The sequence below is a fragment of the Macaca mulatta genome, chromosome 13 (genome assembly GCF_049350105.2).
Source record: "Macaca mulatta isolate MMU2019108-1 chromosome 13, T2T-MMU8v2.0, whole genome shotgun sequence".
Taxonomy (NCBI): Eukaryota; Metazoa; Chordata; class Mammalia; order Primates; family Cercopithecidae; genus Macaca; species Macaca mulatta.
In genome coordinates this window covers 66,986,753-67,009,032 of record NC_133418.1, presented here as the reverse complement: position 1 = coordinate 67,009,032, position 22,280 = coordinate 66,986,753, and positions in this window count along the sequence as shown.

Here is a 22,280-nt window from a genome sequence, read left to right as displayed (position 1 = left end):
TTCTAACATAACTAGCTATTTTAATATTAGGGTGAGGAGTTTCCCACCTAAGTATTGCCCAAGACATATGACTGTGTATTACTGATGGTAGCAGATACATTTTAAATTAAATCTTCTTTTATTTAGAGCATTATGTAACATCCCATTAACTTTTCCCAGAAGCAAGTAGAGGCACTCATTGTTCTTTGTTTTGGATTCTTACAAGTAGAGTGATTGTATTCTTTCCTTCAATTATTGGAGTCAGTCATTAAACTGCAACCTTTCCTAAGCCTTCTGTGTTGGCATTTAAGTGTGTAATATGGAAAAATGGCAGATTTATAATTTTTCCTCTGTTCATCTTTTAGCACAAAATTTAAAACTTTTACATCACTAAAAGAAAATATTTGCTTAGCCGGGCGCGGTGGCTCAAGCCTGTAATCCCAGCACTTTGGGAGGCCGAGACGGGCGGATCATGAGGTCAGGAGATAGAGACCATCCTGGCTAACACGGTGAAACCCCGTCTCTACTAAAAATACAAGAAAATTAGCCGGGCGAGGTGGCGGGCGCCTGTAGTCCCAGCTACTCGGGAGGCTGAGGCAGGAGAATGGCGTGAACCCAGGGGAGCGGAGCTTGCAGTGAGCCGAGATCGCGCCACTGCACTCCAGCCTGGGGCACAGAGCAAGACTCCGCGTCAAAAAAAAAAAAAAAGAAAAAGAAAAAAAAAAAAAAGAAAATATTTGCTTAAAAACTAAAATTACATCTTTATATCATATAATGTTTATCTAAAATTACAAACTCATCCTAACTTTACCTACAAAAGCTAATAAAAGACTCTAACCCCAGGGAGACTATATAGTAATCAATATTATATCTCATATATATTTTCATAAATATTACATATATTTCATACATATGAGATACATATAATAATTGCTGTTAGTATGACCATGTGAGTGACAGAATATTAGGAGGAGTTATCTTAGGCCAGTAATTTTGTGATTCAATATGAAAGTCTCAAAGGAATAAATACGGACTTTAGAAAGAAACCTTTCTGGCCGGGAACAGTGCCCCACGCCTGTAATCCCAGCACTTTGGGAGGCCGAGGTGGGTGGATCACTTGAGCTCAGGAGTTCACATCAGCCTGGCAAAAATGGTGAAACCCCGTCTCTACTAAAAATACAAAAATTAGCTAGGCATGGTGGTGTGCACCTGTAATCCCAGTTACTCGGGAGGCTGAGGCAGAAGAATGGCTTGAAACCCAGGAGGCAGAGGTTGCAGTGAGCCAAGATCTCACCACTGCACTCCAACCTGGGTGACAGGGTGAGACTCCATAAAAAGAAGAAAAAAAGAAAGAAAGAAAGAAAGAAAGAAAGAAGAAAGAAAGAAAGAAGGAAAGAAGGAAAGAAGGAAAGAAGGAAAGAAGGAAAGAAGGAAAGAAGGAAAGAAGGAAAGAAGGAAAGAAGGAAAGAAAGAAAGAAAGAAAGAAAGAAAGAAAGAAAGAAAGAAAGAAAGAAAGAAAGAAAGAAAGAAAGAAAGAAACCTTTTCCAGGGTGGATATTTTCAGCCAACGAAATAATAGCTATGTGGGCAGTGATAGATGAAGTGAACAACTTCATTCTAAGTCAACTCTTTATTCATTTAATCTCAACCTCCATGTAGAATCACAGGATGTACCGTAAGAATAGACTTTCCTGCCAGGCCTGTTAGGGTTGAGAAGTAACACTGCTCTGGTCCCACCATGCGTCCACTCTACACACCAGGAAATTTAATTTGTCCTAAAGTGAAATATTTCCCACTAGAGGAAAACATTCACCTGGACATTTTTTCCTTGCCATCCTCTTCTGTACTCATAATGTAATATTCATGGTTATTACGGGATGGGGGATGGGAAGAGGGCTTGTTCATAGAAAGTAAAAGAAAAGGTGTAATTAAAACATGGTAAACATCTCAAGTCTCAGTTACTTTGACCAGTTTATGAGATCTGGGGGAAAAGAAGGTGCTCTGGAGATCTGCAGAAAGGTCAGAGGAGAATATGATGTGGGCAAGGGGTGAAGGGTATTTTAGAGGAGCCAGGGAAGCAACATTTCAAATAGGCTTTTAAAATTCACTTGGGTTTGTACTATATGTCTCTTGAAAGAGTTAGAAGCCCAATATATAAAAAGCTGACTATTTATATATTTGATTCCTTAAAAGCAATTAGGAATACAAAGCAGATGGTCCAGCATTGTAGATTTCCCTTTTCATATTGCTTAAACACTAGAGATCAATAAGTCTAATATAAACAGATGATTTCCATAGCAGGGTTTATAATTAGCTGGCACTGAATGTGTCCAAACTCTAAAATAATTAGCAGAAGCATGTGGCACACCATTAAAACCTTGTGGCTTGTCTGCATTTACATTTATAATTATTAAAGTTAATTATGATGCTTGTGTTATGGTTCCAAGCTCCTTTACAACTTAGATTAAATATTTTTTTTAGTCCCATAACTTCCTTTCTAACCTTCCTGGAGCCTCTGGAAAACAGTGAAATCATACAAAATTAGGAATGTATAGCTGCAGTTTTTTGCTCCAAAGGGGACAAGTCTGTCCCTACCATGAAAGACAGGCTCTTCTTAAAGAGCTGGCAGCTTTCTCAACTGATAACAATATTTCGATCTTGAATTTTAATTTGTTTGTAATGATGGGACGGGCAGAATAACACTGCTTACAAGTCTTTGGAGTGAAAGCTGTCATTTTTTAGAGCTAAATGAACGGCAAGTTAGTGTCAGTATAGGATCCTCAATGTATAATATAGTGAAAGAGAATTTTAAAATAACATACATAATGTGCTTGGTTCAAGGTCTAAAGATACTCTACATTATTTTAGAGTGCAGCTGATATTTCACAAGAAAGGAGCAAACAGTTCACCTTTATATTTAAAGTCCACATCCCCTGAAAAGGCTATTTAGCAAAGCCCTCCACTGTATTGGGAACCTTGGATACAACAAAGCACATAACACAGACTTTGCCTACTCAGCCAGAACAATGACAGTCTTAGTCCCACCAACAGTCATACGAACCACAAGAGCATATTTCTTTAAAATTTGCCTCAAAAAATATGATGACATGTTGTTTTTGTTGACCTTATACTCAGGTGTCATCTATTGTCATTGCAACAACTGGCCAGTGTCCTTAACAAAAATCTCATTAAATCTGGAAATTTTTTCATCTTTGGTCAAGAACATTTTAAGAAGTTTGCATTTTATATGCTATCTAACGTGCCAGGTCATATTTAAAGACACAATTTTTAACATATTTACAAATCAGTAAATCAGAAAAGGAATATTAAATACCTTATTTGTCAGATCTGCTCACATATATCTCTGTTACTATATTCCAGTTATCTGTAATCAATAAGTGTAACAAATGTGCTTTCTTTATAAAAGAATCCACTGACTTACATAGTTTAAAGTGATTTATTAATATTTATTTTCTGGTTCTTTCCATTTGCTAGAATTTTACATAAGTACCATACACAGTTGGCATCCTACAAAACAAAAACTCTGCTTTTAGTTATTGTGCTTTTCAGATCATTTCTACTCAATTTTTACATGAGTTTAAATACAGTACACTCATTTACCTACAAATTGTAAAAGACATAGCTATAAAATATCTAACTTCCAGTCTCATTTTTACTACATAGCTGAGAGAGATTTTATTTAATAAAAATGACCACATTTTTTATAATAAAGAAAAATCTTTTGTTTCATCACTTCTCCTGATGCATCATTTAGAGGTTAAAAAATTAAAACATACTTTACTCAAGCTATTAATATTAGAATGAAATTCATATTAATTTCATTGCTAATGAAATATGTAGAGACATAAAGACACTGTCATTTTAATGTAGCAGATAAAAAGAAAAGGATATAGTATCAGCAGGATGGTTTTTAAATTACTTATTATTTTAATAAAACTATTAAATAATTATGTCCAATAAAATTTTACAGTCACTACTCTTTAAGAGATAAGAGAGGAACAGAAATTGAAGAAAAGATGGAAGTTAGAATGAGACGGATTAAGGTAAGAAAAATCTCAAGATTGGAATGGTAAAAGAAAAGACACAAGAAAAGGTGTACATAGAAAGGGTCAAGGAGAAGATTAAGACTGTGGAATCCAGGTATTGAAAGTATCTGCCCGCTGGAAAAGATCATGAATTTTCCTCCTGCCCATGCTCATACTTGAATAGGGCTTCAACAATCAGTACAGTAATTTTCCTCCAGAGCAAATATTCATACAATGTGCCTAGTATCACTGTAATAGAAATATGTATTATTACTTATAGTCTATGTTATATTTATGCTATGTATGTGTTTATCTGTGTATGGCATATATTTATGCTCTGTGCTTCTCAAAATTTCCTGAGGGTACCTGCATTGAACTGTTAGTCATGTATTATTTTTCCTAGAAAAACCTAATGCACATAATAATCTTTCTTAATCACAGTATCCCAGGGAGAAAAACAAAAGCAAGTTTTTTTAAAGTTCTTCATATTAAGATAAAGAGGACATATTTATAAGAAATCTTGTGATTTTAATACTTTGCATTCCCTACAAATATCCATGTCATCATTCACAGAATTTAATTACAGAAACATGAATTATGCCATTCTTCATCTATATTATCAATAAATTGTACTTTCTGCGTGTTTTATGTGTTTGAGGCATTTTATTATATACTGGAGTCACTAAGATTAACCTCAAGTGACTGGTAGCCTGATGTGGGACATGCAAAATGTCATGAGCAATACGAGATGGTGCCTGCTCTGTAAGAAATGGACAACATAAACCGTATGTAATAGACATTCAGAAAGAAAAATAATCACCCAGGAAACATTCACTGAAATAATGAAACTTGCAATATGTTTTTATAGGACAGGATATCAAAGGGCCCAGATACTGTGATATTGGGACAGGATTTTTCAAGCCAAATTTCTTAAAGGCATGGGTTAATGTATATAATATATTCAAAGAAAAAAGATAAGCCTATTTGGAGAACTAGGTAGATGTCACCTTTAAAAAGGTCTACAAGGAGTTTGTATTTCAATAATCAGGCAATGGAATTTTTTTTTTCCTCACAACATACATTATACAACAACAAAAATAAATCAGCACAGTATTCAATTCCATTTTGTTTTTGTCAATATATCCTTGCCTATAGAGAACAAAACTGAGGTCACAGTCTCCCTGCAGCTCAAGTTTTTTCATCTCTCAAATCTCCAATAAAAGACACTCATATTCCTTTCTCAGAAAATCCACATTCTTCTCTCGACTATTTAAGTCTACTCCGTGTCCATCATACACATTCTGGCCCACACTTTACTTTCCTCTGGCTCAGGCCAGACCAGGAGATGTCTGGAATATGACAAGGTAGTATGAGCCTGCCAGCTCTATTCTGTTAGCAAATTTATTTTCTTCTCTTAGACGGATGATAAAAATGTCACGGTGTGATGCTTTAGCAGGCCCAGGAGCTCCCACCTACAGCTGTGGGGCTTGAGTGGGACCTGAAGCCAAGAATGCCATAAGGAGCACAGACAGCAACTCCACCATCACTGCTCCTCCTGCATTGCTCATTCTCCTGCTAAATGATGCAATGGGACCCCCTCAGGGATTCTGAGTCTGATCATGTTTTTCTTGCTATTTTTTTACTTCCATCTTCCCTTCACTAAAGCAGCCCAAACTACTGAATTTTTCATGAAACAGATAATATCATTGTACACAAGATAATGGCATTCAAATACATCCATCTGCTTGTTAGCTCTGACTACATTGATTGCAATTCTACTGAAAGAATATTTACCAAAAAAGTGATTTTTTCTGCTTTTATGGTATTAAAAAAATGCACAGTTTCATAAGGGAACTATAGAGGGACTAGTATATATATACAACCTAAGAGGGGAAAATGATCTGAGAAATTAAGCAGTGGTCCCTGGGGCGCATCCAAGAACAACAGTTTACATTTTCTCAAAGACGGATTTGAAATCCAGATGAGTTTTATGACTCAATGATTTTGTTCTTCCATCAACTGAAGAATGGTTGGTGGAAAACTGTATTTCACTGGCATGAGAGACATGGCCCAGGCAGTTCCCCTAAAGGTTGGAAAATACACAGTCATGTCATTGTTCATCCTATCTAGAGTGGCCGTGACTGGATGGAGCAGGATGGGAGAACAAGGCTCCAAGCTCCAAGATTCTCCCGGTCTCCATGGGTGTTGAAGTGATAGGAAAGATGAAGAGAAGATCAGAGTGGAAGTGAGAAAAGGAAAAGGCAAAGAAGTGTGTCCTTCTGATCTGGCCTTTCATGGCCTCGAGTTTGGTTTCTGATCCTATGATGAATAATCATCAATCTGATTCAGATGAGGAGAGTTCACTACATTTTTTCACATCTCAGCTCAAAGGCAGAGTTTCATTCTGTCTATATCATGAAATGTTACTCAAGAATTCCTAAACACTATCTCAATCCTCCTATTCACAAATGATACATTTATTCATTTATTTACTTTGCTACTCTAATTGCCATTCTTATATTCATAAGTCAAATGGAAAATTAATTCAGCATGTTGGTGTATGTGTAACCATTATGTCATAAGATGTTGTTTCTTCCATACTTTTCTTTGTCCTATTCAACCACAGTCATGTCATATTAACTGGCTTGGATTCTTATTTGAATAATTGCTAAGACATTTTCTAACTGGCATGAGATTTTTAATTGAATGTTCAATTAATTCAATTACCCCTAGCTTACCTAAATTCTAGACAATTACCCTAGCATCCTTAAATTTTAGACAAAGATTTTTTATCCAGTATGTAAATAAAACAAGTTTATTTCATTCCGTATGGTCTTCAATTTTCTAAGCCAAAAGAAATGACACGTTGCACTTAACCTAAACATTTTATAACAAAACAAAAAAAGCTCTATCATTCTTTAATACCTACAACACTTGTAGACAGAAAATCATATAGGACATCCAGGAAATGTTTTAAAGACTCAGTCAGAAATTCCTTCACTATAAAGAGGTAATTTAATTGAAAAACTTAAGATGTATTGCTATAATAAACACATATACACACACCATGCACAGCCCCATCTTTTGAATGATACCCAGATTGGGCAAGAATGTGTAGGTATAGAGAAGGGTCTTGTGGGTATATCTTATGGAGTGTTATTTTCACAGACTAAGGGATACATTCAGCTTCCTGGGATCTGGGTAATTTCTTCTATGTGCTCTGGACCATATGTGGAAACTTGTGTGAACCCAACAAGTGCAGTTCACCCTTGAGCAATGTAGAGGTTAAAGGTACCAACTCCCCATGCAGTCAAAAATCCAACTTATAAATTTTGTATCCCCAGAACTTAACAACTAACAGCGTACTGCTGACCAGAAGCCTCACCAATAACATCAACAGTACATTAACACATATTTTGAATGTTATATGTATTATATGCTGTATTCTACAATAAACTAAGCTAGATAAAAGAAAATGTTATTAAGAAAATCATGAGAGAAAATGTGTTTGCTATTCATTAAATGGAAATGGATCATCATAAAGGTCTTCAGGTTGGTCTTGCCTTCTCACGAATGGCCAAAGGGGAAAAAGTCCACGAACAAGCGGACCTGAAAAGTTCAAATCTGTGTTGTTCACAGATAACTGGAATTAAAAATGAAGTTAAATGTACATTTTTATTATTTATTGGTAGGTATTTCAGGTCATTGCTGGGTCAAAAAAGCAACTTCTGCGTGAGCATGTGAAAATTCCTTTTCTTCTTAAAACATTTTATCATTTGTGAAACAGAGGTATACAAATTGCTGTCAATCCTTGATATTCTTGAAATTAATAAAAGGTATTAGTGTAGTATTCTGTATTTTCAAATCTTCCCATTTAATGAGTCTATCTCTTGATGTTGTATGTAGTTCAAATAACTGCCACTCCTGCATGCCAATGCTTTAGCTAGTCATTTGGCTAATAAGTTATACTTATTTCTAACACCCTAATAAACAGCCATGATCTCTAAATCAGATAACAAAGGTACCACAAGAGCAATAAAATGATCTTCCTCATTTTAAATATCAATGAGAAAAAGGTAGTAACAATAACTGCATAAATAAACCTCATTCACACTTTCTTCCAATGGTTAAATCGCTAAAAATGAAATAACCAGGAAGGAAAGTGAACGAGAGAGTGGTCCATTCTGGCTCCATCAAATGGGGTAAAAGAAAGACCTATATATTTTGTATTTTTCTAATCAACCTTGAAGTATATTGGAGGAAATCAATAAATATTAACATCAGCTGACAATTCCATCATAAGTCAATGGGTTTTCTTTGTACACAGTGTTGTACAAAGCATTACCTTGTATTTTCTCTCTAATATAATAAGAATTAAACATTTTGGTCTGACTTAAGCATATACATGTTAGATTTCTAATATGAATCTATCATCTCCATGGATGTTTCTGCAATTTCTTCCTACTCAAGTAAGATAACCCATTCACTGCATCCTCTAATTTATCTTCTTAGGACTAATGTTTATGTCAGTCCACTTCCTGTCTGTGTCCATGTAAATCTGTCAACTACAGTGGCTTTTCCTAATAAAGCATAACTGCTTTTACATAAATGCAAATAATATTGGGTTCAGGTCCTTTCGGGACATGTGGGACAATTGTTTATAAGTCCTACAAGTTCCATAATAATAAATACAAACAAAGATAATTACTTGGTGCAATTTCAAACACAACTGTGTTCAGATATGAAAAGGAAAAATAGAGCTTTTACTCTCAGGGACCTAGAATTAAAAATAATAAAGAAGAACAAATAATAGTATCACATATACAAAACAAGCACCAGCATATTATCTATGATTACATTCCAATGCTATGGAATTCAGAGGAAGGAGGAGGTAATTTGGGCAAGAGTGGTAAGGGAAGGCTGTGTTCAGTGAATATAAAAAATGAGGAACAAATTGAATGATAGGCAAATAAGAAAGGAAAGTAGGGAGAGAGGAAGGGAATGACCTTAGAAATCATACAAACCAACTTTCTCCAATTATACAGCAGTAACATAACTTTCTTAAGTTGGAAGAGAGAAGTGATAGGAATGCAAAGAGAATTCAAGTTCCGACTACCAAGGTATTTTCCCCCTATGATAGGAGACTACATTATTTTCCAATTTTCAGTAACCAACCGCATTCAAGAAAAGTGGAGAGTGGGATCCTAAGATCAATAAAAGACAACCTTTGATAGGGGTTGGCAAACTTTTTCTGAAGGGCCAATGAGAGAACAAATATTTTAAGCTTTGTGGACCATGTGGTCTCTTACAGCTACTCAGTTCTGCCTTGGTAGGGTGACAGCAATCATATACAATATGTGCGCAAGTAAACATAACTGAATTCCAACAAACTTTATTTACAAAAACAGGAAACAAACTGAATTTGGTCCATGAGTCAAAGTTGGCCAGATCCTGTTGTATGAGTATATTAAATTAAAAATAAGACATATACTTAAATTCAATTTAATCCAATCCCAATTACACTGTTAGAAAATATAAATTTGAACCCAGTTTTGCCAGAATATATTCTCTTAACTATTGTTGTTTCTGTTAGAAACGAAGGCAATGCCTTACTTTATCTCTCAAGATTTTTCTGTTCAAAATAGCTTTAGAAGTTAAAGAGGTAAGTTAACTGCTGTTCTACTAGAAAATGGTGGATTTTTTTTTTCTCACAGTCCGCATTATTCAGTAAGTAAAACCTAGGTAGGAATTAAATTGGTACTCTGAGTATTAAGCTAATAAAATCAAGATTTGCAGAAAAGTTAAATTTTGAACCTAATTTGCATGGATTACATTTGTATTATTTGCATGGATTTCATAATCTCCAATTCAGAGTAATCTTACCTATTATTTTGGCCCTGCATTCTCCCGAAACTTTCAATTCACATTTCTATGAGAGTTAGAAACCCACTCAGAGAAACTTTCATTTCCTTAAGGGAATGTACTGTTGTGTCTTCAACCTTCAGAAAGGTTGCTGAAAGCATCATATATTAATGACACGTTGCTGAATTTTAGAAATAGATTTATATAATATAAAACCTAGGATGTCAGAAGGAAAAGTAGAGTAATACAACGTCCACATGCAGATCTAACTCTGTCACTTCTACCGCCTGACCTCTCTGATAAGTCAAGAATCTTCTCTGCTTGAGCACCACCAGACCCAGAAAGAGGTGCTTACGGAGTCCAGCCAATTCAACCATTTCTGATTAATGGTTGGGAGTTCATTTACTTTCAAACGTAAAGCAAAAAAGATTATTTGAAACTAATTCAGCTTAAGTAAACCTGTGGCCAAACGTATTATACAGTTAAAGTTCTGTAATTAATCACAGATATATCTTCTATCACAAAAAGTAAAAATTATACAAATATGATTATGTTAGATATTTATACTATATCAATATTGTATATAACATTAAATATATTACAATATTGCATATCATATATTATATTAAATATTATAATATGCAAAAGAATATATTCCTTTAAAAGATTTACAAATATTTTGCTAGAGTAGGAGGGCCTACATGTGCAGGAAGGTCCTTCATGTCCAGTTAGTACTGACTCATCATCACATTCTCATTTTCCTCATTTGTTCTGAAAGTTGAACTAATGAAAACCACTTTAAATAGGGGTTTATGAAGAGTATTGTCCAAGTGGCTAAGGGTACAGCCTTCTAAGGCCAAAACTTGGATGAGTGAATTTCAAGTGGCCAGAGGGTCACTTTTCTCCAGTTGTTTAGATGGCCCTGAAAGTCAAAGCCAGAGAAACAAAGGAAGCTAGAAGACTTGGACGTGGGAGAGGAAAAACCTAGGATAGACGAAGTAAATGTACAAGTCTCCAACTGCTTGTAAGTGACTACTGGCATGGCAGCCTGGTTTAGAGAGTGCATGAAACAGTTGGGGCATGTTCTATACTCTAAACGGAAAACCTTTTTCTTCTTCCTCAAAAGAAACTAAATAATATTCTGAGACCTTTTGCAATTCATGCCTTTTGGAAAACTAAATAGGGATACACGTACATTATTTTTCTTTTTCATGTATTTTTTGGTGTTGCATGTAGTCAGGCTGCAAACATTTCACTAGATTTAATATTTTTAAAAAATTCAAAGTGAAAAAGAATTTTGACATTGAATATCCAAAATGTTTTGAAAATTATAAATCAGGATGTAGAAATTATATGTGCCAGAATTATATAAATCATAAAATATTATAGAGCCGATATATGAATACAATGCAGAATATGTGTGGAGGTGTTTTATTTCTTTCTTTTCTCTGCCCAAGGCAAAGCTGGGTACCACTGTCAGTGCCCTGCTCTATAGTTAAACAAAACTTCACTTCTCAACAGTATGACAAAAGAGTGTGCATTCATCTAGAAAATCCTCAGGCCTGGACAGAAGAATCCCTATTGCTATTCAAACGCTTATGATAATCTAATCTAGAGAGAGATTTTTCCTAATGGATGAAAATGGCTTCAAATGACTATAAACCTATGTTAAATTAGCACCCTGTTAACTTAATATAAATAGCATTTTAAGCCAACTGAAATTAAATGATCCCTAAGAAAGATGATTTTGAGACCTCCCAGTCTTTATCTAACTAAAAAGAATTTTTATTTCAAGTGATATATAAATATCATTTAACGTATTATCTGATGATGAAACTTCAAGCAATCTGACTTACCTAGAATACTACTTCAAATATAGAAATTCACTTTTTTTTTTTAAATCTCTAAATGGCAAATTGCCATCAAAGGAAGGAAGGAAGGAAGGAAGGAAGGAAGGAAGGAAGGAAGGAAGGAAGGAAAAAGGAAGGCAGGCTTACAATCTTGTTCTGCTCAGGTAACCTGAGGCCCCCCCATACAGCTGGCTGGGAAATAAAGCCAGTAGGTAAAACCTCAGAACTGGGAGACACTGCAGGTGCCATCAGCAGGAAAAGACAAAAAACTATGCAAATCAGGCAAAGCTATAAAAGCAAAGACCTTTAGCATTATTTGTGTAGAAATGAACTGTCCATTGATTTAAATCAAACATGTTTATAACACTTTGAATATTAGAGCATAAGAAGATGAACTTTAGGAAGTTAAGAAAGTGATTCTTAACTTCAGCATGGATCAGAATCACCTGGAGGACTTGTTGAAACACAGAATGCTGAGCTCCGCCCCAAATTTCTGATTCAGTAGTTCAGGGGTGAGGGCCAAGAATTTGCATTTCTACCAGATGCTCATGTAATGCTGATGCTACTTTTCCAGGAACTGCTCTTTGGGAACCTTCTAGTAGGATACAAAACTGCATTCTTTAATTAAGATTCAGAAAAACTGAGAGGCAAACAAAGGGACTCACTCAAAATGAGACAAGGTAAGACAACGTTAGATTCTATATGACCCTATTAAACAAAGGCTCATCCTAAAGTGTCCAGTGGTGAGATACTATTCTCATTGTTATTTCAAACCCAACTTCTTACATGGATATCTAAACTCCCCTGGAACCCATTTTTCTAAGCATGTAGAGCCTTCCTAAAATCAGAAATTCACTCGTGACTTTGTAATGCATTGGCATTATCATCCAACTCAATCTGAGTTGTGGTATCAACTTTTAAGTATATATACCTTGCTCTATGAACAAGTTGATAAGCAATGACTTCCTTAAAAAACTGTTTGTGGGATTGTTTTCACTGTTTTTGTTTGTTGTTTGTTTTTCTGGCTGTACTTAGTTTAGTACATCGAACCATATTTAAAATGTACAAAGGGACTTCTATTTAAAGGAAATATACAGAAAATCTTTTTCTAATGTGAATGACTATTGCACACAAATTTTTCTCTCTGATAAGCTGTATTTTTATGTACCAGTTTTGGTAAAAAGCAAACTTGTCAACACATTGCTCTAACAATTTTAGATTCGGAAAATTGCTTTTACCTTTTTGTTTCTCTCTTGAGGTAATTCTCCTACTTCAAGTTAGCCTCATAAGTAAAATTTTCACATGTGTTACTTTTAATTTCTTTTCATCCTTGAGAAAATGAAAGTATCAAGAGATTCTTGCTTTAGAGTGAAGGGCTTGTTTGAAACTCCAATGCTCCAAAGCAATGCCCTAAGTAGGTCAAATTTCCAAGCTGTAATTTCAGCAGACAAATTTGCCTGATTCCCCAAGACAATAAAAGAAGATACTTAATTCAAAAGCATTCAGCTGTCCAATCTTGACCTTCAGGGTCTTTGTGGTCTGGCTCAACCTAATCCAATAGCCTATGACAAGTAAACATTAGCTTCAGCAGGGATACTCATTCCAAAATTCCGAACTGTACTTACCTATTTCTCTATTCTGAATATCCTCTGTCTTCCTATGTGCATTCTATCCATTCATCTTCAAGTCCTACTCTACAAGGCTTTCTTCAAACACTCTGCCTCCCAACACTCTCCATTTTCTACATTCCTCAAAAATTTATTTTCTATAAGGCTCTTTATGGAAATTTAAGATCAAATTTAAGAACACATACTGTCTTGTGAAGGAATGTATTTCAAATGTCTGCTTTTATCCTTAACTATAGAATCAGTTCTTAGATATTATGAAACAGTTTATCCAGCACTGGTTTCAATAGCAATTACTTAACATATATGTCTTGAATATTATATGAACAAGTATTCATTTAGTGCTTATTATTACGTGTCTAGACACATATATTATAGTCCTCATACTCCGGTCCAGTTAACCCCCGAATGAGCTCCCTGAAACGGTTCCCTTCAGAAACTTCCATATTTCTGGAGATCACTTCACCTCAACAAGAAAGATATATATGGGTTATTTCTTTGCCACAACAGAAGGTAAACTAAGTACTAACACCTTGTAGCTCTGCTCTTATTATTTGTTGGCCTTTTCTCAGAGATCAATTTCTATCCATATTTCCATTGAAAATATTTTGTGCACCAAATAATTGAAAGTGTCTATGGTGATACGACAATGGGTTCCAATATTATAAAGTGAGCACTATATCTCTTCATAAACAGTGTTAAGTGTGATGTTTACTTTGATAACATATCCACAATGAACATTACCAAGCATGTTGGTTAAGAGTCTGGGCTGTGGCATCAGAGATCCAGATTTGAAGAGCTACTGCCCTTTACTGATGGTTTGATTTAGGACTAGTTACAAATCTATCCTTGGATGCCAAATAAACATGAGATCAGAATGACCAGTTTATATATAAGGCAGCTTTAAAGAATCAGTATATCGCTACCACATAGCTACCATCAATCAATCAATCCCTGCAAAGCAATTAGCATTATGTGGTACAAAATAATCAATTAATAAGTGGTGGTTATAATTCTTATTAAAGAAATTTTAGCCCAACAAAGTATAGCTCACACATATGGACTGCTGAAGCACACATACACACATACATACACACACACACACACACACACACACACACGTAAGAAAAGTAGCTAAATCCAGAGAGCTACCTGGAAACATTGGGCTCTTAATCACAAGCTGCTGAGTTGCCCAGTCTTAGGGACAACCAGAAATCCTTTTGTTGGTTTTTAAAAGACAAAATAGCCCTGTGAGAGATATGGAGAGGGTGCATTCTCCTGCCGAGTGGGCTGCTGAGTAAATATACTTTAAGCCAATCATGGATGCCATATCTCCTATAGGACTCATAGCGACAGCTTTCATTTTCTTCTGTTTTTCCTTTTCATTCTTTTCCTCGCCTGATTTGCTCTTTCCCCCTCTATCACTGGCCCTAATCAATGCAGCAGGTCAGGTTGAAAGAATGGACAGCCTCCGCGCCACATACATTTAAACCATTTTAATGCAAATATTGATCGTAGGAGCATAGACACAGGCCGGGCTGCATTTTTTTAATGGACATGCTTTTTTTCTGGGGCTGTGCTACCCATGATAAAATACATCACCATAGATCAGTATTCTACCATCTTTCTATGCATAGGAATGCATAAGCAAATTCAAAACGTGGGCCAGATTCCATGCCAAGCTTATGAGCCTCCTAAGCAGGTACTTCAGTAGTCTACTGGACCACATTTGTTTAACCACTTACACTTCCCTCCTCATGCTTTCTAGATGAGTTATTTTGGTGCACACAGAGACAGACTATCAGAATGGATGTGGTACCTTAGGTCACAAGAATAGTTGTACCACAACAATGTCTACTATGCTAAGACACTTAATTCCTGTGTACACAAGATTATCAAAGCATTGTATCAGAGAACTACTGTCCAAAACATATTTAGCAACAGAATCTAAGTCTGACTTGAAATTCAAAAGGAGAGATCAAGGACAGGAAGAAATTCTAAGGGCCACTTTGAAATGTGATACTAAAAAGATTTGATATCCCATTTGTAGGCATTTTTAGGCTGGACTGGAGAGGGGAAAAAAAAGAAAGTAAAAGAAAACCTGTTTGTACTAAGAAAATTTTCTTGGCCTATTGCCAAGAAAGGAAGTATCACAAACTGGGTACAAATTAACCTAAAACCAAAGAGAGGAGCAAGAAAGCAAGCGGACTCAACAGCCTCAAACCACACCAGTTGCTTCAAAGCAATACTGTTGCTTTCAGATGTTTCTCCTTCGATTCTTTTCATAGGTCTGTGGTTGTTGTTGCTTATTATAACTCTAAAGCAAAATGTACTATTACATTTAGTGAGATGTCTGTGGAGACGGAAATGAGACTATCACAATTCTCACCATCATATGAAGTCGTTTTTCTCTTCTTTTCCAGAGATCAGCTGGCCCCCACATCTTTATGCAAAGGGGTAAATGTCATCGTAAAGAGGGACAAGCAAGATGTGTACACCAGGTGCACAGAATGTTCTCTGTGGGCGGATCAGCCTAAAAGGTGGAGATAACTGGAGGTGAAGGGGAAGCTGAGTGGTATGCAAAGTGGGAGGGAGGCTTGACAGAATGAAGCCTTTGACCTTGGAAGAGCTGAATACTAGAGAAGTAGAGGGAGCGGGAGGGAGAACGGAATGCGGAATTCCTTGCTGTAATATATTCGGGTAAAAATGGGGCTGTCATCTTGAGCTACAAGTTAGAAAGTTATTACTTTTAATATGCCACTACCTTAGGCCTATACTGTTATGTAAAAGAAAAATAACCTTGTGTGACAGTTTAACATTGATCGATGTGCCTGCCAAATGCAAAGAGATAAATAAGCAGGTGATGAATAAACAGCACTTCAAGTAAAGACATTACGCTGCATGCATAAAACGGCGCCAGGCACCTAGGAGCTGTGGGTGGCCGAAGGTTGGCCATTTCATGCCCACTCAGTAAAGCAGACTTAATCGCTTCCAATATTTTCTGTTAAAAAGCACGCTTAATGAGCCAATTTCACAAGCCCAGAGAAACTGATTATTATCTCTGAGTTCCAACAGAGTTGGTTGTTTTCCAAGAGCCAGGTTTTTTTCTTTCTTTTTTTTTTTCCTTGACGGGATAAAAAAACCTTTTTTAGAAAGAGAGAGAGGGGCGTAGGAGAGAGAGCAAGAGAGGAAGGGAGAGAGGGGGAAGAGAGGGAACGACCGAGCCAGCAAGAGGGCACTGAGAGCCGGCTGGCAGGGGAGAGATGGCCACTAGATGGCAGTGTTACCCCGCCGTCAGCACCCGGCCCGGGCTGGGAACTGGACAGGCGCATTTGGTGGAAACGTGGCACGGTGAATAACGCTGAGAGCTGCGCCTCCAGAGTTCAGACCCGACCCTCCGCCCTCCTCGGGCCTTTTGTCCACAATTTTTCCATCCTCCAGCCCATACAAGGCGAGGAGACAAAAGGGGCAGTCCCCGAATGGCCTCCCTCTGACAGCCCAGGGCTCTGATTCTTCTATGCAGCCTTCTTTCACAAAGTACAGGGGTCCCTTCGTCTGGTTAGGCTGAGTTCTTCCTGAATTTTTTTTCTTTTTCTTCTTTTTCTTTTCTTTCCTTTTTTTTTTTTTTTTTTTTTTTTTTTTTAACCCTGGGAGGCTTGCAATCTCTGCATCCCTCACAGGACTAAGCATGTGCTTCTCAAGGCATGGAAAATTCTAAGAGGATGAACCTATCTATTTTTTCACCATGTATTTACTTTAGGGCAGGTTCTTTTTTTCTTGCCTCATATTTTGCACACTTTTTTTTTTTCACTTTCAGTAAAAAGTGTGAACAAAAGGAATTTACCCCCAAAGGAAAAGATTGGGAGTAGGGAAAGGGAGAGAGCACCCCTTAGGAAGCCAGCTGTCCTTCAAAGAGTGTCATTATGTATCTTCCTCCAGCTACACAGCAATGTGGTGAACGCCACAGAAACACAGGGTTATTGTCACCAACTGAAGTTATTCAATTGCCACTAGGAGAGAGGACCCAGCAAGGAGACCTCAGCATATAATTAACTCGGATATTTTTTAAAAATTGAAATGAACTGTTGTTAGGTTCTAAATTGAGATGCAAGTTAATTATTTATGAATATTCATAGAAAACTTGAACAATTTCCAAACTTGGCCGTTAGTTTCTCATCAGTTCACCAAATAGTTGATGTGTATTTTTTTCTGTAAGATAATTTTCTCTTAATGTGCACTGGAACTACCAACTTCATTAAGATTTTTGAGATTCATTTTGTCTTGTGATGAATCAAAAGGGAATGGACTTTGTAACAGAAAATAAAATGTTCATCTCTTATCTTTTACTTACAGTCATACATAAGAGAAGAATGAAATGACACTCCGCAAAGGTTGGTCAGTTATGGTAAAAAAAAAAAAAAAAAAAAAAAAAAAAAAAAAAAAATTAGCATATTTGAGGAACTTTCAGAAGAAGTAGATCAATGTTCTGTATGTGTATGGGGGGAAAAGGAGGAGGGGAAGGGAGTGTTTGGGGAGTGGAAGGTGGCCATAGACATGAAACCACTGAAAGAAGGAAGGTATCCAACTCCCAAGAACTTATTACAGGTAATCGTGTACCTGTGATGGGTGCAGGATATGCTTCTCCCAAATATGGCACCTTGGCATTTGAGAAGCAGGACAATCGCCTGTACTTTCCTCTCACCTTTCTCCCTTAGAGCAGGTCATAAAACCTAGGAAGCTCACTCTCTAACCTTCTCCCACACTTCTCATCTGAAACAGAATATAAGACCCTAATTCCAAAAGTATCCTCCCTTGACCTGGAGGAAAGGAACATTCTTATTCCTGGAGACAGAGGGACACAGAGAAGGACTAGAACAAACACGCCTTGCTAAGCTCCCCCCAGTTTATTACCACTAGGTCATATTTCCTTTGTCTATGCATACTTCCTCACAACTGTTCACTCTACATCAAACCTAAGCACACAAATTTACAAGTTTACCTGTTTCTCTGGGCATTTTCCTTATGAAGGGTCCCATGTCACACAAAACTTATATTAAGCAAATTTGTATGCTTGTATCTCATTAATCAATCTTTTGGTGTAGGAGTCTCAGCCATGAAAAGAAATGTCTTTTGCGTTAAAGTGGCCACTATTCTCACTCACTCACTCAGAACAGAAAGCTCCTATATGTCCACAAGTTCTAGCTCCCACTACCCCTTCCTCACCAAGGGGCCCAGTCCACTCTCCACATTTACACCTCTTCCATGCCCCTGCCACAAAGCCAGCTATCGAACCGGACAAACTCATCTCTGCTGAAATAGTAACCAACCGCCACTCTGGATTTTCAACTGACTGAAGCACTTCATCCCTAAAAACAGCCAGCTATTCATTAGGGCCTCTCAAAAGGAAAGTTAAAATTAAGGACACACTGGATACCTCAGTTACGTCTGCCATTAAAGACAAAATGCAGCAAAACAAATACTAGGATTTACAAGACATTTTCACAGATACAATTAACTGACAAAAAACTGTTCCATTACATGCCAGGGACTGCACTGGACACTGCAGGCAGGGCGCTAAGGGTCATGTGTTGCCCTCAAGTAGCTCACTGGCTGGTGGCTTTCACATGGCAATAGAACAGAGAAGCACATGGTGCCCAGAAGTTGATCCCCACCCTGACCTGTGGGAGGTCGGTCCTGAAGGCTTGTGTTTTTTTTTGTTTTTTTTTTTTGAGATGGAGTCTCACTCTGTCCCTCAGGCTAGAGTGCAGTGGCATGATCTCGGATCACTGCAACCTCCACCTCCCAGGTTCAAGAAACTCTCCTGCCTCAGCCTCCCGAGTAGCTGGGACTACAGGCACGTGCCACCACACCTGGCTAATTTTTTGTGTTTTAGTAGAAACGGGGTTCCACCATGTTATCCAGGTTGGTCGCGAACTCCTGAACTCAGGCAGTCCACCCGACTTGGCCTCCCAAAGTGCTGGGATTACAGGCGTGAGCCACCACGCCCTGCCCCTGAAGGCTCTTTCAATTGGGAGAAAATTGGGGGAGGGTAACTTAGTGCCCTAGGGCTGCCTTTAAAAATCACCATGTACTGGTTGGCTTTAAACAAAAACAATTTATTATTTCCCAGTTCTGGAGGTTATACATCTCAAATCAAAGCATTGGCAGAGTTGGCTCTTTCTACAGGCTCTCCTCTGAGAGAATCTACTGCATGTGTCTCTCCTAGCTTCTGGTGGTTGCTGGTGATCCTTGGCATTCCTTGGCTTGTGCATACCTCACTCCAGTCTCTGCATCTGCCTTCACTTGGCCTTTTCCCTGACACACAGGGTCTCTGTGTCTCTTTTCCTTTCCTTATAAGTCACCAGTGATACTGCATTTAGGGCCCACCCTAATCCAGCATGATTTCCCCTTAACTGATTATATCTGCAAAGTGTCCATCAATGAATGAATGGATAAACTGTGATACCTATATATGTATGGATGTAAACACACACAGGCATATACCCAATGGAATATTATTTAGCCTTTAAAAAGAAAAAGATGCCATTTGCAATAACATCAGTGAACCTGGAGGACATTATGCTAAGTGAAATAATTCAAACACAGAAAGACAAATACTACATGATCTCACATGCGGATTTTTTTTTTTTTTTTTTTTTTTTTTTTTTGAGTACATAGAAACAGAAAAACAGAAAGGGTGGTTACCAGAAGCAGAGAGAGAGAGGAAATTGGAAGAAGTAGCTCAAAGGGTACAATGTTGCAATGATGTAGGGTAAGTCTAGAGATCTAATGGATAGGATGAGGACTAGAGTTAATAATGTTGTATTGTGTGCTGTAAACTTGCTGAGAGAGATTTTAGGTACTTTGCCTTACACAACAAAGGAATTATTTGAGGTGATGGATGTGTTCATTTGCTTGACTGTGATAATCATTTCACTATGTGTATCAAAATATCCTGTCGCACACCTTAAACATATGCAATTTAAACAAGACCTATTTCCTAATGAAGTAACATTCGGAGGTGCCTAATATACATGAATTCTGGAAAGACGCTTATTAACCCAGTTTAGGGACATTTCAAGCAAGGATACCAGATGACAGAATATTATAAGAACTTCAGGTGGTTCTTTGCAGTTACAGGGTAATATGCAAGGGAAATGAGAAAGATAGCGTTGGAAGGAGGCTAAAACAAATCAAAAAGTAGCTCTTGTTAGGTATTAAAGACTATGGATTTTCCACTGAAAGGTGGTAAGAAAAAAATAGTGGGTTTTAAGCAGGTAAGTGTTAGAAACATCACTACCACTCTGGCAGGAGTATAGATATTTGGAAAGAAGTGAAATTAGAAGCAAAGATACCAGTTAGAACATTGTTGCAGTAATGCAAGCAAGGTACGACTTTATAATAACATAGTGGCTGTGAGGATGAAACGAGGAAATACATTTGAATTTTTTAAAAAATTGTCATTGACAGGATTTGAGTGGATAAGATTAACAAAACATGTGTTGTTGAAGAATAAACATGGTGAAAGCTGATGAGATTCCCAGACTTGACCCAGAAATCTGGCCTGAGCAACAAGGTTGATCATCATATCATTAAGGAAAGTGGGTAATCCATTTTTACAAGGAAGCTGACTTGAATATATTAGAAATTGGTGTGTGTGTATGTGTGTGTAAGTTCTGTATGATTTTGTATAAGAGAGGCTGGGACAGAAATACAATTTTGGAGGAAGAACCCTCAAATTAGATTGAGCAGGAGCTCCCTGAAAAGGTGAGAGTAGCTGCCCAAGATGGAAGAGAGAGCTGGAAGAAGCAAGGGATGGATCTCAGTGCCAGCACTGAAGAGAATTCACAATGGGACTGAGAAATTCAAGGAGGGAATGCAAGGGAGATCTTCACACAGTGACTGAGGCCCCCTCTCCTGACACTTGGCTGTAAAGGGTAATGGAGGCACAGGGCTGGTTGTATTGGGAATATTGGGGGGAAAAAAGAAGAATGCTATTGAAGAATAGGATGATGTTTTTGTTCCCTTGTTTAAAACAAGAGTGAGTTAAGCCTTTTTATGTTACAGATATGAAAAGCCTTCATAGAGGAAGAGGATGAAGGGACAGGATAAAGAAGGAATAGTCAAGAATGTAAGAGAAGGAAATCAAGAACAAGAGCTGAGCCTTTCTCTATGCCTCTAAAACAAGTCCAGCAGTGGGGCCCTGGTTATCTATCTAAAAGTTGTTGGAAGGAAAGCATAAGATAATGATGTGGCTCACTCACTGCAAATGGTCTACCTTCCACCTCCCTGCTCCTCCAACAATCTCAACGAAAGAAAAGATTGCTGGCTCATCACTGACAGTGAATCCAGCATGTGCAAAGCTGCCTTTGCTGGGGAGGATGCTCCCTGAGCCATGTTTCTCTCCATCATCAGGTGCCCCTGGCACCACGGTGTGAAAATGGGCATGAGCCAGAAGGACTCATACATGGGTGACGAGATCCAGAGCAAGCCAGATGCTGACCCTGAAGTACGCCATTCAGCACTGCATGGACACAAACTGGGGCAACATGGAGAAGATCTAGTACCATACCTTCTACAATAAGCTGCACATGGCCCTGGAGGAGCACCCAGTGCTGCTGAGGCCTCCCTGAACCCCAAGGCCAATAGAAAGAAGATGACTCAGATCGTGTTTGAGACCTTCAATACCCTGGCCAGGCCTGTGGGCTTCCAAGCAGTAATGTCCCTCTATGCCTCTGGGTGCACCACTGGTATTGTCATGGATGCTGGAGATGGGGTCACAGTGCCCATCTATGAGGGCTACACCCTCCCCCAGCCATCTTGTGTCTGGACCTGGCTGGCCGGGACCTGTCCAACAACTTCATGAAGATCCTCACGGAGCACAGCTACAGCTTCACCAACACAGTTGAGAGGGAGAT